This window comes from Emys orbicularis, chromosome 4 (assembly GCF_028017835.1).
Source record: "Emys orbicularis isolate rEmyOrb1 chromosome 4, rEmyOrb1.hap1, whole genome shotgun sequence".
In the NCBI taxonomy this organism is placed as follows: Eukaryota; Metazoa; Chordata; order Testudines; family Emydidae; genus Emys; species Emys orbicularis.
The window spans coordinates 132,320,648-132,335,271 of record NC_088686.1 but is presented as its reverse complement, the minus strand read 5'-3'; positions in this window follow the sequence as shown (position 1 = coordinate 132,335,271).

Here is a 14,624-nt window from a genome sequence, read left to right as displayed (position 1 = left end):
TTTCTCCACCAGCGACGGGGTTTTGGCCACAGCTAGGCCTGTCCAGGAAGGAGGCCATAAGCCCTAGCAAATGTCAGCCCTGCCTGGGGGGAAAGGCCCCCCTGACTGGCTGCTTTCCCCACTACCCCACCCACCAAAGAAGAACAGCCAATCAGAGCACTCCCCCCCCCCCCCCCCCCGCTCCTCCAGGAGCCAACACAGTTCTCACAATAGCTCAACAGCCAAAGGTGGCTCCCCTCCCCTGCGCAATAGGCTGGTTCCTCTGCTCTGCCCCCTCCCTCCCTGCAACACCCAGCCGGGAGAAGGGGAGAGGAGACCCCTACAGCAGCCCTCCCGGGCCTGGGAGAGGGGGGTGAAGAGACCCAGGAGGAGCAGAGGTGAGGCTGGCAGAGGTGGGGGAAGAACAGATGGAGAGGCACAACTGATGGGGGGCTGGTGGGGGGCTGAATTAACTGCTGGGCAGGGGGGCAGGATGGGGGTGAGAGCTCCCACAGCAGGAGCCAAAGGTCACTTTACTGAATGATGGCAACACCAATTGTCAACCCCGTACAATCAGGGAGGCGGGGTTTCAAAAACCACAAGACAGACCCAATCCCCCCACATAATCTTTAAAAATAACCTCTCTTGATTTTTGGGCCACTCTCCTGATCTGGGGGGGGTCTGACGCCCGCGTTTTGAACCCCTGGGGTTGGCAGTGCTGCATATCGCACACAGATGACTGCAGGCAGAAAACACGCAGGTTGCAAAGTCAAGCCCTGGGAAGCTAGGACATGCCAGAATGAAATCCGTGCCTGTGCATTGTGATACAGTCTTCAATTACATCATCACTGACTCGTTTGTCCCCAGATCTGACCTCATTCAGGGCAGAGGATGGACGCAGTGTTCGGGGAAAGAATCAAGGGGACAAAGGAACCGGTTGTCTGTAGGGACCCCTTCTCTCCAACTTGATCCCCTCCCCGCACCCTCAGAGACCATCTCCTCCCCTCCCTGCAAAGAGGGCCCCCTCCGGGGCCAACAGCGCCACTCCGGGAAGGGTTAGTCCCGCAGCACGCCCAGGCCCTAGCAGCCTGGGACAGAGCCCAGCTCTGAACGCCAATCTGCTCCGGGGCAGCAGGCAGATCTCTGCCTGTGTTCGTTGCCATACGCTCTATTTCCCAGGGCTCCTGCCATTGGAGTAGCTGGCAGGAGGGTTTGCCTGGACCAGGATCCCAGGCATACTGTTAGCCACCCGGGACCATCCAACTAGCAGCCCTGGACCTGCAGCATAGACAGGCCATGCTGGCCTCCCCGGGGTTCCCTGCTCATCCTTACTCCCAAGACACATCCCAGATGGCTCAGCAGCTGCCGCAGAGCACTGGGGGCAGGGAGCTGGGGTACTCAGGGGTTGAGGGAGGAACACTCCTCCAGCGTGCAGACCAGGAGACGCACCTAGCAGTCGCTAGCCCAGCTTGTAGGGCTCCCCATGGTGGGAAACTGGCCACCTCCAGGAGCAGGGCAGGCCAAGGGGCTGCTTGGTCTCTGCCCAGCCCACAGTCATTGCCATGACACTGGCTGGGCAAATCTCGCCTACCTGCCCAGATGCGTCCTGACTTTCTGTGCAAGACATAGCCAGATTCCTCCCACCTGCCCCCGCTCCAAGCCCCACTGCTAATGGGGTAGGTGAGCAGGAGTTTCAGGGGGCAGCGGGGCAGTGCTGGGGCAGGGCAGAGTGGGCTCCGGCCCTCTTTGGCCAGAGGAGCAGCAGTGATGGAAAAGCAGGAGGAAAATGGGGGGGAACCCAGGAAGCCCTGGAGAGAGTCCCCCATAAAGCGCAGGCATCCTGGTCTGGCTTTGCCAGCAAGCTTCTGGTTTGGGAGTGGAGTGTGCGTATGGGGATGTGTTTGCATATCGGCATGGGTGTCTTTGTGTGTGTGCACACACGTGTGTATGCGTGCATACATGTGCGTGCATGTGCATCTATGTATGGGTGTGTTTAAATGTGTGTGCACATGTATATGCATGCATTGTGCCTGTGTGCATCTCTGTATGGGTGTGTTTAAATGTGTTTGCATGTGTGTCCGTGTGCTTGCCTGAGCATGTGTCCATGCATACATGTGAGTCTGCATGTTTATGTGTGTGTGCATTAATCCATAGATGTGTGTGTGTGCATATGCGTGCATACTTCTCTGTGTGTGTCCCGTGGCTCTGAGCATCCCCATTGCAATCAGCCCATGGGGCTGCGGGGGCTGGGCCTGGGCCTGCTGAGTCATGGAGCGATGGTGACTCATGGAAAGAGTGAGGGCCAGTGCTGGGCCAGACAGCCCTTGGCAGGAGACGGGGGAGTGCCTGCCAGTGACTGCTCCTCCCCATCTGGCTATTAACCCTCGCCCCTCCACTTCCAAGCCACCCCATGGAGCCAGGGCAGCAAAGTCCCATGCTCCTGCCCAGTTGGCTGCAGGATTTGGGGGGATCTGAGTGGAGTTTCCCTCCTCCCCCCAAAACCTCCCACTCTGGGGAGGGATTGATAGGGCTGGCCTGAACCTGGGGGATCTCAGGGCTGTCACTGGAGTTCTCATTCTGGGTTCACTCCAGCCAGGCAGCAGCAGCAACCCTGACAAACAGATGCACAAAACTACTCCTGCCGAGGGACTGGCCGAGTGCCTGCACCCCAGAGATACAGCCAGCGTTCTGGGCATCGCTGGGCTTTGACATCTACTTCCCTCCTCTGGGAGTGCTTGTGATTGTGAAAATAAAACGGACGGTACCAGGCCTAAGACAGGGGCCCCATGCAAACTTCCAAAGACCCCCCCTTCCGGCCCCACCATCGCCCCTCCATCCTACGTCCCCGCTATTCTAGTCCTGAGCTTCCCTCCCACACAGCTCTGCTCCTATGCCTCCGTCCCCACTCACAGCATCCTGCTAATCCGGCCCTGTCCTCCCCATACCAGATCTACTGATGACCCTCAATCCTGACCTATAGCCTCCCTGCTATTCCTGCCCTGAGCTCCCCACCCACCCCAGCTCTGCTGACGCCCCTCCGTCCTGACTGCAGCTCCCCCCACTGCTACCTTCATCCTTGTCCCCTTCGCTGGTACCAATGTGCCAATGGGAGCTGTGTGACATGGGCCAGCGCCTGCAAACTCATATACGGCGTGTGACACCACCACCCAGATTCTCTTTCCCCCAAGATTTCCAGGGGTCCAGGGCTGCAACCTGACCCCACCCAGTCATTGCCAGTCTGAACACCCTGGGCTCAGCCATTCTCCTGCCTTCCAGCTCCAGGGAAGGGCCTGAGTGACACCTCCCCACCCCTTCCTCTGCTCCACTATGCTCCATCGCTGAGCTCACATGTCACGGATCACCTGACAGCGTGAAAAGGAAGAGCTCTCTCGTGGTTTCCCGTCATGCCAGCCCGCAGAGGCTCAGCTAAGGGGAAGTGGATGCCGGATATGGAAGCCACGTCTTAGGGAACAAGGCTGCACAGCGTCAGCTGAGGGGCTGGTGACATTCCAGCGGGGCTATGTGCAGCCTCTCTTTCACCCCGGGAAATGTCCTCAGATCCCCTGGGGCCTTGCAAAAAGGAAGCCCTTAAAAGGCAAATCAAAAGCCCAGCACCCCTTGAAGGACCCTGTTTCCTCTTGGGAAGCTGAGACCCGTGGCAGCACTCTGGAAGGCTAGTCACGTCCCCAGCGGGGCCCAGAGCCAACCTTTCACCCCTCGCACTCGAAGTACAATGGTCCCTTTGTGTGAAAGCGCCAGGCGCCCATATGGGCCCCTTTGTGCAACTCAAATGCTCGGACGGCTACCCACGTGGACACTTGTGGTTCATCTGGCTTGCCCACCATCAAGCATGGCTGCTGCGGAGCCAGTGCTCAGAGAGTTAAATCCCCCCCGGAGCAGAACCCTGCAGATAGATCTAAAGGCACCCGGTTTCCTGGGAATCCCAGGGGCGCAGCCAGAATCCATCCTAAACATTCCAGTCCAGGACTTACCTGCTACAGACCCCTGGAGATGGAGTCACCCCATCTGCGACTGCTGTCGAAATGAGATGCAGACCGCCTGGGTGAGGTGGTGCCCATGTGAGGCAGGTGGGGTGTGCTCTGTACCCAGAGGAACTGGCACGGAGGGGAGCACCAGGCCCATGAGGGAGTGGCAGTCTGGGGCCACCCCTCCCAGGACTGTGCCAGACCATGGGGCGAGCGGCTGAAAAGCCGGGAAAACCATTTAACAAACTGTTGGCATTTCCCACTTTGCATGGTTGGAACCGGGCCCATTTGTTGTTTTCCACCATTTTGTAATTGAATTGTTCACCAAAACCTTTTAATTTTCAAGTTCCCCCAGACCCCATTTTTCGGTAGGAAAATGAAACATTAGGGTGACCGTTTTGGTCAAGAGGGCAGTGCAGTACCATACATTGTGGGCAATTCCGATAAATGTCAGCGACTTTTGGGGCCAATTTTTTGAAAGAACAGCCCCCTTTTTCCAGGAAAACCCCTTTTTGTGTGAACACCTCTGAGCAGCTGCAAATGGGGTGTTCAGCATATGGGTGGCTGCCCCATGGACTCTCTGCTGAGACCCCCGGCCCAGCCTCATGGCCCCTGGGCCCTCCCGGTGGACATGGACACTGGCACAGAGCTGGAGAGAGCCTGAAGATCTCAGCTGCCAGGTCGGGTCTGTTCAGATGGGATCAGGCTCACTCACAGGTGGGGATTTGATGTTTCACCCTCAGCACGATTCTCTTTTTGCTACAGGGGAGGGGAAAGTGGGCAGTGTCCTTAATCCAGCCAGAACTGGTGGGCACAGAGCGTGTGGGTTGGGGGGAGGGGAAGGTACTTATCACGATGCTCAGGTGCAGATAGGGAACCCAAGACAAAGAACAGTTCAAGAAACTTAAAGCATACCAGGACATGGTTCTTCAGCATCAACAACGCCCTCTGCGTAAGATCCATTCCCTCCACGGAGATCCAAACACATCACAGGCACAAGTAAGAAGGGACCATCACTTTGATTCTACACATGGGGAAACTGAGGCACGGGGTGACTTGCCCAAGATCCCACAGCAAGTCAGTGTCAGAGCTGGGAAGAGAACCCAGGAGTCCTTATTCTCATACCCCTGCTCTGGCCACTAGACTCACTCCCCTCCCAGAGCTGGGGTTTTACAGTCTGAGCAGCATCAGGTTGGCTAGTCAGTGTGAGATGGGGGAAGTCGGCTTTAAAAGTTTATAGCATTGGCCGCCTGCTCCCTCCCCCCATTAGCCAGGGGGGAGCCCAGGCTCCTCCCAAGACGCAGCCGCTCCCCCAGCTCCACTTCAGAGAAAGCAGGCCGCTGCCAAGAGCAAGAGGTGGGGTTGCAGTGCCACCTGCTGGACGCCTCTGCTGCAGCAACAGCTGCATCACTGGCATAGTGTGGAAAGAAGGATAGGAAAGAGCTGGGCTGGGGAAACGTGAGCTCGGTCTATGCTCAGTGCAGGAGCAGCTCTGCAGGGACAGGCTAGGAGGCTGCTTTCTGAAACTGAGGGTATGTCTACACTACGAAATTAGGTCGAATTTATAGAAGTCGATTGTGTAGAAATCATTTTTATACAGTCGATTGTGTGTGTCCCCACATAAAATGCTCTAAGTGCATTAAGTCAGCGGACTGCGTCCACAGTACCGAGGCTAGCGTCGACTTCCGGAGCGTTGCACTGTGGGTAGCTATCCCACAGTTCCCGCAGTCTCCGCCGCCCATTGGAATTCTGGGTTGAGATCCCAATGCCTGATGAGGCAAAAACAGTGTCGCGGGGGATTCTGGGTACATGTCGTCAGGGCCCCCCCCCCGTGAGAGCAACGGCAGACAATCGTTTCGCGCCTTTTTTCCTGGGTTACCTGTGCAGGCGACATACCACGGCAAGCATGGACCCGCTCAGCTCAGCTCACCGTCACCATATGTCATCTGGGTGCCGGCAGACGTGGTACTGCATTGCTACACAGCAACAGCTAATTGCCTTTTGGCAGTAGATGGTGCAGTATGACTGGTAGCCGTCATCGGCTATCTGGGTGCTGGCAGATGTGGGACTGCATTGCTATACAGCAGCAGCTCCTTGCCTTTTGGCAGTAGATGGTGTATTACGACTGGTATCCGTCGTCGTCGTACTCCTCAGTGAGTTTGGTCAGAGGCACCTGGGCAGACATGTTTTGTCTCCCGGAGACTCAGTCCTGCCGGCAGTCCTATTGCATCGTCTTGACGATGATGGCTAGCAGTCGTAATGCAGCATTTTCTGCCAAGCACCCAGAAGATGCCGATGGCTATCAGTCATGCTGCACCGTCTGCTGCCAGCCTAAGATGTAAAAGATAGATGGACCAGATTTGTTCTGTATTCATTTGCTTCCCCCTTCCTCCGTGAAATCAACGGCCTGCTAAACCTAGGGTTTTGAGTTCAATCTTTGGGGGAGGTCATTCTGTGTGACAGTTGTTTGTGTTTGTGTATGTGTTTGTGTTTCTCCCTGATGCACAGCTACCTTTGTTTATTTTAATTTCCTGTAAGCCATGTCGTCAGTCACCCCTCCCTCCCTTTTGCGGCTTTTTTGAGCCCAAACGCCATAGCACTGGGATCATGGAGCCTGCTCAGATCACCGTGGCAATTATGAGCACTATGAACACCACGCGCATTATCCTGGAGTATATGCAGAGCCAGAGCAAAACCAGGCGAGGAGGCGACTGCAGCGCGGCGACAAGAATGATGAAGAAATAGACATGGACATAGACCTCTCACAAAGTACGGGCCCCAGCAATGTGCAAATCATGGTGTTAATGGGGCAGGTTCATGCCGTGGAACGCCGATTCTGGGCCCAGGAAACAAGCACAGACTGGTGGGACCGCATCGTGTTGCAGGTGTGGGACGATTCCCAGTGGCTGCGAAACTTTCGCATGCGTAAGGGCACTTTCATGGAACTTTGTGAGTTGCTTTCCCCTGCCCTGAAGCGCCAGAATACCAGGATGAGAGCAGCCCTCACCGTTGAGAAGCGAGTGGCGATAGCCCTGTGGAAGCTTGCAACGCCAGACAGCTACCGGTCAGTCGGGAATCAATTTGGAGTGGGCAAATCTACTGTGGGGGCTGCTGTGATCCAAGTAGCCAACGCAATCAAAGAGCTGCTGATATCAAGGGTAGTGACTCTGGGAAACGTGCAGGTCATAGTGGATGGCTTTGCTGCAATGGGATTCCCTAACTGTGGTGGGGCGATAGACGGAACCCATATCCCTATCTTGTCACCGGAGCACCAAGCTAGCGAGTACATAAACCGAAAAGGGTACTTTTCAATGCGTCTGCAAGCCCTGGTGGATCACAAGGGACGTTTCACTAACATCAACGTGGGATGGCCGGGAAAGGTACATGATGCTCGCGTCTTCAGGAACTCTGGTCTGTTTCAAAAGTTGGAGGAAGGGACTTTCTTCCCAGACCAGAAAATAACCATTGGGGATGTTGAAATGCCTATAGTTATCCTTGGGGATCCAGCCTACCCCTTAATGCCATGGCTCATGAAGCCGTACACAGGCAGCCTGGACAGTAGTCAGGACCTGTTCAACTATAGGCTGAGCAAGTGCAGAATGGTGGTAGAATGTGCATTTGGACATTTAAAAGCGCGCTGGCGCAGTTTACAGACTCGGATAGACCTCAGCGAAACCAATATCCCCATTTTTATTGCTGCTTGCTGTGCACTCCACAATATCTGTGAGAGTAAGGGGGAGACATTTATGGTGGGGTGGGAGGTTGAGGCAAATCGCCTGGCTGCTGATTACACGCAGCCAGACCCAGGGCGGTTAGAAGAGTACAGCAGGGCGCGGTGCGCATCAGAGAAGCTTTGAAAACCAGTTTTGTGACTGGCCAGGCTACGGTGTGAAACTTCTGTTTGTTTCTCCTTGATGAACACCCCTCCCCCCCCGCCCGGTTCACTCTACTTCCCTGTAAGCTAACTACCCTCCCCTCCCCACTTCGAGCACCGCTTGCAGAGGCAATAAAGTCATTGTTACTTCAAATTCATGCATTCTTTATTAATTCATCACACAAATAGGGGGATAACTGCCAAGGTAGCCCGGGAGGGGTGGGGGAGGAGGGAAGGACAAGGACACACTACAGTTTAAAACTTTAAAACTTTAACTCTTATTGAAGGCCAGCCTTCTGATGCTTGGGCAATCCTCTGGGGTGGAGTGGCTGGGTGGCCGGAGGCCCCCCCACCGCATTCTTGGGCGTCTGGGTGAGGAGGCTGCGGAACTTGGGGAGGAGGGCTGTTGGTTACACAGGGGCTGTAGCGGCGGTCTCTGCTCCTGCTGCCTTTCCTGCAGCTCAACCATACGCTGGAGCATATCAGTTCGATGCTCCAGCAGCCAGAGCATCGACTCTTGCCTTCTGTCTGCAAGCTGACGCCACCTATCCTCTTCAGCCCGTCACTTGCTCTCTTCAGCCCGCGATTCAGCCTGCCACCTCTCCTCTCGTTCATATTGTGCTTTTCTGCACTCTGACATTGTCTGCCTCCACGCATTCTGCTGTGCTCTGTCAGCGTGGGAGGACATCTGGAGCTCCGAGAACATATCATCCCGAGTCCGCCGTTTTCTCCTTCTAATCTTCACTAGCCTCTGCGAAGGAGAAACATTTGCAGCTGGTGGAGGAAAAGGGAGAGGTGGTTAAAAAGACACATTTTAGAGAACAATGGCTTTTTTAAACCTTCATAACATGTGGGAATGGTTTCAAACAGCAGCGCCCTCATTTCCCATACCAAGCACCTGTTGGGTTGGCCATTTAAAATGGGTTTGCAATGTAAAAGGAGGGGCTGCACAAACTCAACTAACCCCCCCCCCACCCAATTCTATGGGATGATCACTTCACCCCTCCCCACCACTGCGTGGCTAACAGCGGGGAATATTTCTGTTCAGCTGAGCAGGAACAGGCACCTCTGAATGTCCCCTTAATAAAATCACCCCATTTCAACCAGGTGACCGTGAATGATATCACTCTCCTGGGGATAACAAAGAGAGATAAGGAATGGATGTTGTCTGCATGCCAGCAAACACCGGGACCATACGCTGCCATGCTTTGTTATGCAATGATTCCAGACTACGTGCTACTGGCCTGGCGTGGTAAAGTGTCCTACCATGGCGGATGGGATAAGACAGCCCTCCCCAGAAACCTTTTGCAAAGGCTTTGGGAGTACATGAAGGAGAGCTTTCTGGAGATGTCCCTGGAGGATTTCCGCTCCATCCCCATACACATTAACAGACTTTTCCAGTAGCTGTACTGGCCGCGATTGCCAGGGCAAATTAATCATTAAACACGCTTGCTTTTAAACCATGTGTAATATTTACAAAGGTACACTCACCAGAGGTCCCTTGTGTGCCCTCAGGGTCTGGGAGCACGCCTTGGGTGAGTTCGGGGGTTACTGGTTCCAGATCCAGGGTGATAAACATATCCTGGCTGTTGGGGAAACCGGTTTCTCCGCTTCCTTGCTGTGAGCTATCTTCATTGTCTTCATCATCATCATCTTCCTCGTCCCCCAAACCTGCTTCCGTGTTGCATGATTCTCCATAGATGGCGTCAAAGCACAGGGTTGGGGTAGTGGTGGCTGCACCCCCTAGCATGGCATGCAGCTCCGCGTAGAAGAGGCACGTCTGTGACTCTGCCCCGCACCTTCCGTTTGCCTCTCTGGCTTTGTGGTAGGCTTGCCTTAGCTCCTTAATTTTCACGCGGCACTTCTGTGCGTCCCTGTTATGGTCTCTGTCCTTCATGGCCTTTGAGACTTTTTCTAATGTTTTGGCATTTCGTTTACTGCAACGGAGTTCAGCTAGCACTGATTCGTCTCCCCATATGGTGAGCAGATCCCGTACCTCCCGTTCGGTCCATGCTGGAGCTCTTTTGCGATCCTGGGACTCCATCATGGTTACCAGTGCTGATGAGCTCTGCGTGGTCATCACCTGTGCTCTCCATGCTGGGCAAACAGGAAATGAAATTCAAAAGTTCGCGGGGCTTTTCCTGTCTACCTGGTCAGTGCATCTGAGTTGAGAGTGCTGTCCAGAGCGGTCACAATGAAGCACTCTGGGATAGCTCCCGGAGGCCAATACCGTCGAATTCCATCCACACTACCCCAAATCCGACCCGGAAAGGCCGATTTCAGTGCTAATCCCCTCGTCGGAGGTGGAGTAAAGAAATCGGTTTAAAGGGCCCTTTAAGTCGAAAAAAAGGGCTTCATCGTGTGGACGTGTCCAGGCTTAATTTGATTTAACGCTGCTAAATTGGACCTAAACTCGTAGTGTAGACCAGGCCTCAGAGAGGCAAGGGGGCTAGGATCAGCAGGCCCAGGGGGTAAGGACGAGGTTGTTCTTGTAGCCGACCTGCCTGGCCCCCCATGGAATTGCCCAGGAATGCGCTCACCCCACACCAGCAACTGAGCCTGGAGTTGCAGGAGCTCAGCACCCATCTATGGAGAACTCCACCTTCTTCCCCCACTGAGAATGGGGGCTCCTGGGTGCTGAGCTCCCTCGATGGTGGCGCGCAGGCTGGCCAGACAGTCCTAAAGCACTGTCCAGATGTTCCTGACCCATGTGGAATCCCAGAGAGCCACAGTCTGGCTGCCCAACAGGCTCTGATGTCTGTGTTCATTGCCGCTGAAACTTGTCTCCCCCTCAACAAGGCAGATTGGGTAAGATCCCAACCCCCCGGCACACTCAGGAATGGGTGGGCAGGGGGCACTTCCCATTCAGCATCCCCTCTTTAGCGCGAGCATGGACTGATATTTACCAGACAGCGAGGGATCTGCGGGAATCCTTGAGGCCAACCCTGGGGATCCCCGACCAGTCCTCGCTCAGGCAGCGCTTTCGGGGAGGGAGTAGAGGCAGCTGTGCAGAAGGAGTGGGGGGGGAGGTGTCCTCTTTGCACATGCCACCATCAGCTCTCCCTGGCTTCCCCTTCCTGTGCCGTGGCAGGGGATCTGCAGGGATGGCTCTCCCCCCTCCCCCCGGAAGGGCAGGGGTCTGCTCCGAGATCTTGTGTCAGTACAGCGTGACAGTCAGGGCCGGCTTTAGGAAGTGCGGGGCCCAATTCGAACATTTTCGGCGGGGCCCCGGCAGGGATGACTAAAAAAAATAAAACACGTAAAAAAAACCCTTTCATTTCTTCCATGTATTATTTACTTTCCATAACTATATAAATAATAACAAAATTATATATTACGTACATTGCTGGCTGGAGGCTGACTGGCGGTAGGGTCTGGCTAGAGGCAGGGCAGGGGGTGTGGGGCTGGCTGGAGACAGGGGCTGGTGCGGGCAGGGCAGGGGGTGCAGCAGGGGCTGGCTGCGGGCAGGGGCTGCGGGGCTGGCTGGAGACGGGGGCTGGCTGCAGGCAGGCGGGCAGGGCACGGGGCTGGCTGCAGGCAGGGCAGGGGGTGCGGGGCTGGCTGAGGGCAGGGCAGGGGCTCCCCTGCTTCTACCGCCCCGGCCCTTTAAATAGCTGCCGGAGCCCTGGGGAAGCAGCGGGGCTCCCGCGGCTATTTAAAGGGCCGGGGCGGTAGAAGCAAGGGGAGCCCCGGACTTTTTAAATAGCCCCCAGAGCCCCGCAGCCCTACCCCAGGGCTCCAGAAGTGGGGCTCTGGTGGCAATTTAAAGGGCCTGGGGCTCCAGCCCCGCTGGGAGCCCTAGGCCCTTTAAATTGCCCCCTGGGGAAGCTGGCTGCCCCCGTACGGCGTACCGGTGGTGGCAAGGACGCAGGGCCCTCTTAGGCGCGGGGCCCGATTCAGGGGAATCGCCTGAATTGGCCTAAAGCCAGCCCTGGTAACAGTGTTACAGGCAATAAGCAGTTCTCCTAGCCCTCACCTGCCTTCACCACAAACACCCTCTACAGATAGGGTGACCAGATGTCCCGACTTTATAGGGACAATCCCGATATTTGGGGTTTTGTCTTATATGGGTCCCTATTACCGCCCACGCCCGTCCCAATTTTTCACACTTGCTATCTGGTCACCCTATCTACAGAGCTCAGCACAAGTTGGCACGACTAAACTGCTCAGGACCTGGACGGTACGGGGCTGCAGGTCAGGACGGAGTGCCCAGCTTGGAATGCCAGAGGGGCAGTGATAGATCAGGACTGAGGGGCGTTGCCAGGGCTGGCTGGGAGCTGCAGGCCATGGCGAGACCTGGTTGGATAATCCAAACACAGGAGAAACATCTCTGTGGGTCACCAGGCTCAGGGACGTCATTGCAGAGAAGTTGGGGGGGGGGGGGGCAGGGGGCACACCGTTGTGTCTGCATCATCCCCACCCTGATGAGTCTGGGACTGCTCGTGAGGCCGGTCCCATCCTGGAAGGGTTCAGGAAGGTGGCAGGCAGGTCCTGTCCCGGGAGGGGGAAGAGTGGTAGGCTGGGGGTCCGGGGAGGCTGTGGCTGGCCCTGGACAGTGATCAGGGCCCAGCTTGCTCTGTACTCAGCTCTGGGCCAGGCTGCTGCTCCCTGTCTGGCCGGCAGGCAGGCAGAGGGGGGCAGAGTCAGAGGCTGCTCAAGACAATCTACTGCCTCCTTCCTCATAGGCATAGGGCATGATGGAGGGGGAGCTGGGCCAAATCTGAGCGAGTGGCGTTGCAACCTGGCTCACATCACCACTCAAATTTGGCCCAGCTGCCCTTCCAGCATGATGGCGGGACAGCCAGGCCAAATCTGCCACCCCAGGCAGCTGGCCAGAAATCTGCTGCCCTAGGCAGCAGCCTCAAAGTTGTGTGTGTGTGAGGGAGCCAAGGTTGGGGGGGGGGGGCAATTGCCCCACCTGCCCCATAACAAATGACACCCCCCCTGGGAGCAGTACCAGGCTGTGGTTATGGTGACACTACTGCTTGCAGAAGAGCTCCTGTCTACTTGTTATTAGCCTCCCTGGCACAAGTGTCTGAGACTTTGCTCTGATGGCTCGGCAGGTGAGAGGCTAGGGCAGATTTCAGAGCAGCCAGGAGCAGAGGGGACCCTTTAACACAGACGGTTCCCCACTGGCCATCCCATAACTCCATCCCCCCAGTTAGGATCACCCCAGGGAAGTTAACCTGGAGTGAGGGAACTTGTTAAATACAAATCCTGCTAAGGTGCAAACAGTGATTCTCATACGGGGAGGGGCAGGGGAGAGGAGTGCTTGGAAGGGGTTAATCCCAGCTGGTTGCTGGAGCAGGTGGCATTAGGAGGCTCTGCCAGTGGCTGGGCGTGTATCCAGTATCAGGGAAGATGCGGGCAGCAGGCAGCTGTGTTCTGCAGGGGCCACAGCTCTGAGTCGTCCAAGATAACAAAGCCCAGCTCAGCCTGCAGGACGAAATGAGAGTCAGAAAAAGTTGGAGACCAGTAGACTGGGGCTCCCAGGCTCAAGCCCTGCACTAAGGGGTCTGCACGGCTCCTGGCACAGTCCCTGGCTGGCAGGGCAACGAGCCAAAAGGTTCTAGAAGTGGGAGGGACTTGACGTGTTGGCTTGGAGAGTGTGAGTGGGATGAGGCTGCCCCCCCACCCTTCTTGGACCTTATTGATCTGGGGATCACATGGGAGAAGTGGGGACGGACAGGAATGAACTTCACCATCATGGCTGCCACCCCCACTGGCTCCTGGGACCCCAGGATTCACCATAACACTGCTGGGCCTGCATTGTCCTGATCCCGCAAGGCCCCCCAAGTCCTGGAACTGATCACACTGCAACTGCTACCAGCTTTGGTTAAAATCTGAACAACGCCTGGTAGAAGAGACCGGGGTCTGTGCTGTCAGCTTCTCCCGTGAGTGTCCTTTTCCTCCCCTGCCGCCTTCTCCTCTCACCTCTGTCCAATACATGTCTGGCTGAGCTGCCAAGACAGCATCCCATTTGCACCAGCGCTGTGCGCCTGTGCCCAGAGAGGCAGCTAAAAGCAAGGCCTTACCCAGCCCCTGGCGGGTACAAGTCCCCCAGGTCACAGCGGCTGAGCAGACCATGGGCTGGGCCTGTCTTTCTCCAGCAGAGAGGCTGCAATGGAGAGACAGCACCAGAGACAGAAACTGCATCTTCTCTGCTGCTCTCTTCTCCCTTGTGCGGGTCTGGCTTAAGGACGGCAGGATCAGACTTCAACATGTGCAGCTCCAGCCCACCTCAGCGAACTGCTTCTCTTTTCCCACAAAGGGGGCTAGAACCCTCTTTAATACGATCAGATTGTCACAGAGCAGTTTCCCCTACGCAGGCCAAGGGACAGTGCAGAAGGGATATGGTTTAAATGAGAATCGTAGTTAGTACTTTACGGGTCAAATACTTGAACTGTTTTTCCATCTTTTTCTGCCTCTTTGTGGTTGTAAAGATCTTTCATGGCAGCTGTTGCAATGGGTGTTGCTAGCGATAGCTTGACATGAAACCCTGGCGCACACTCAACTGTCCTGGGTAACAGTGACCAAGGGGTTCACTAACCTCTTCTCTCTCCTTGGGCCTGAGACCCCTTAGTAACACACCAGTTCACACACTTCCTTTTCGCAGCCGGCTACTGGGAGCTGTTCACCCCTATCCGGGGCCTCTGCTCCAGGCTCCACGCCTAGCAGGGACAAAGGGCTCATTAGTAGAGCCCTGCACGGATACAAAATTTGTATCCGCATCGCGATCCCCAAACATGGTCCGTGGATATAAAGCGGACATCTGTGGGTTTGCG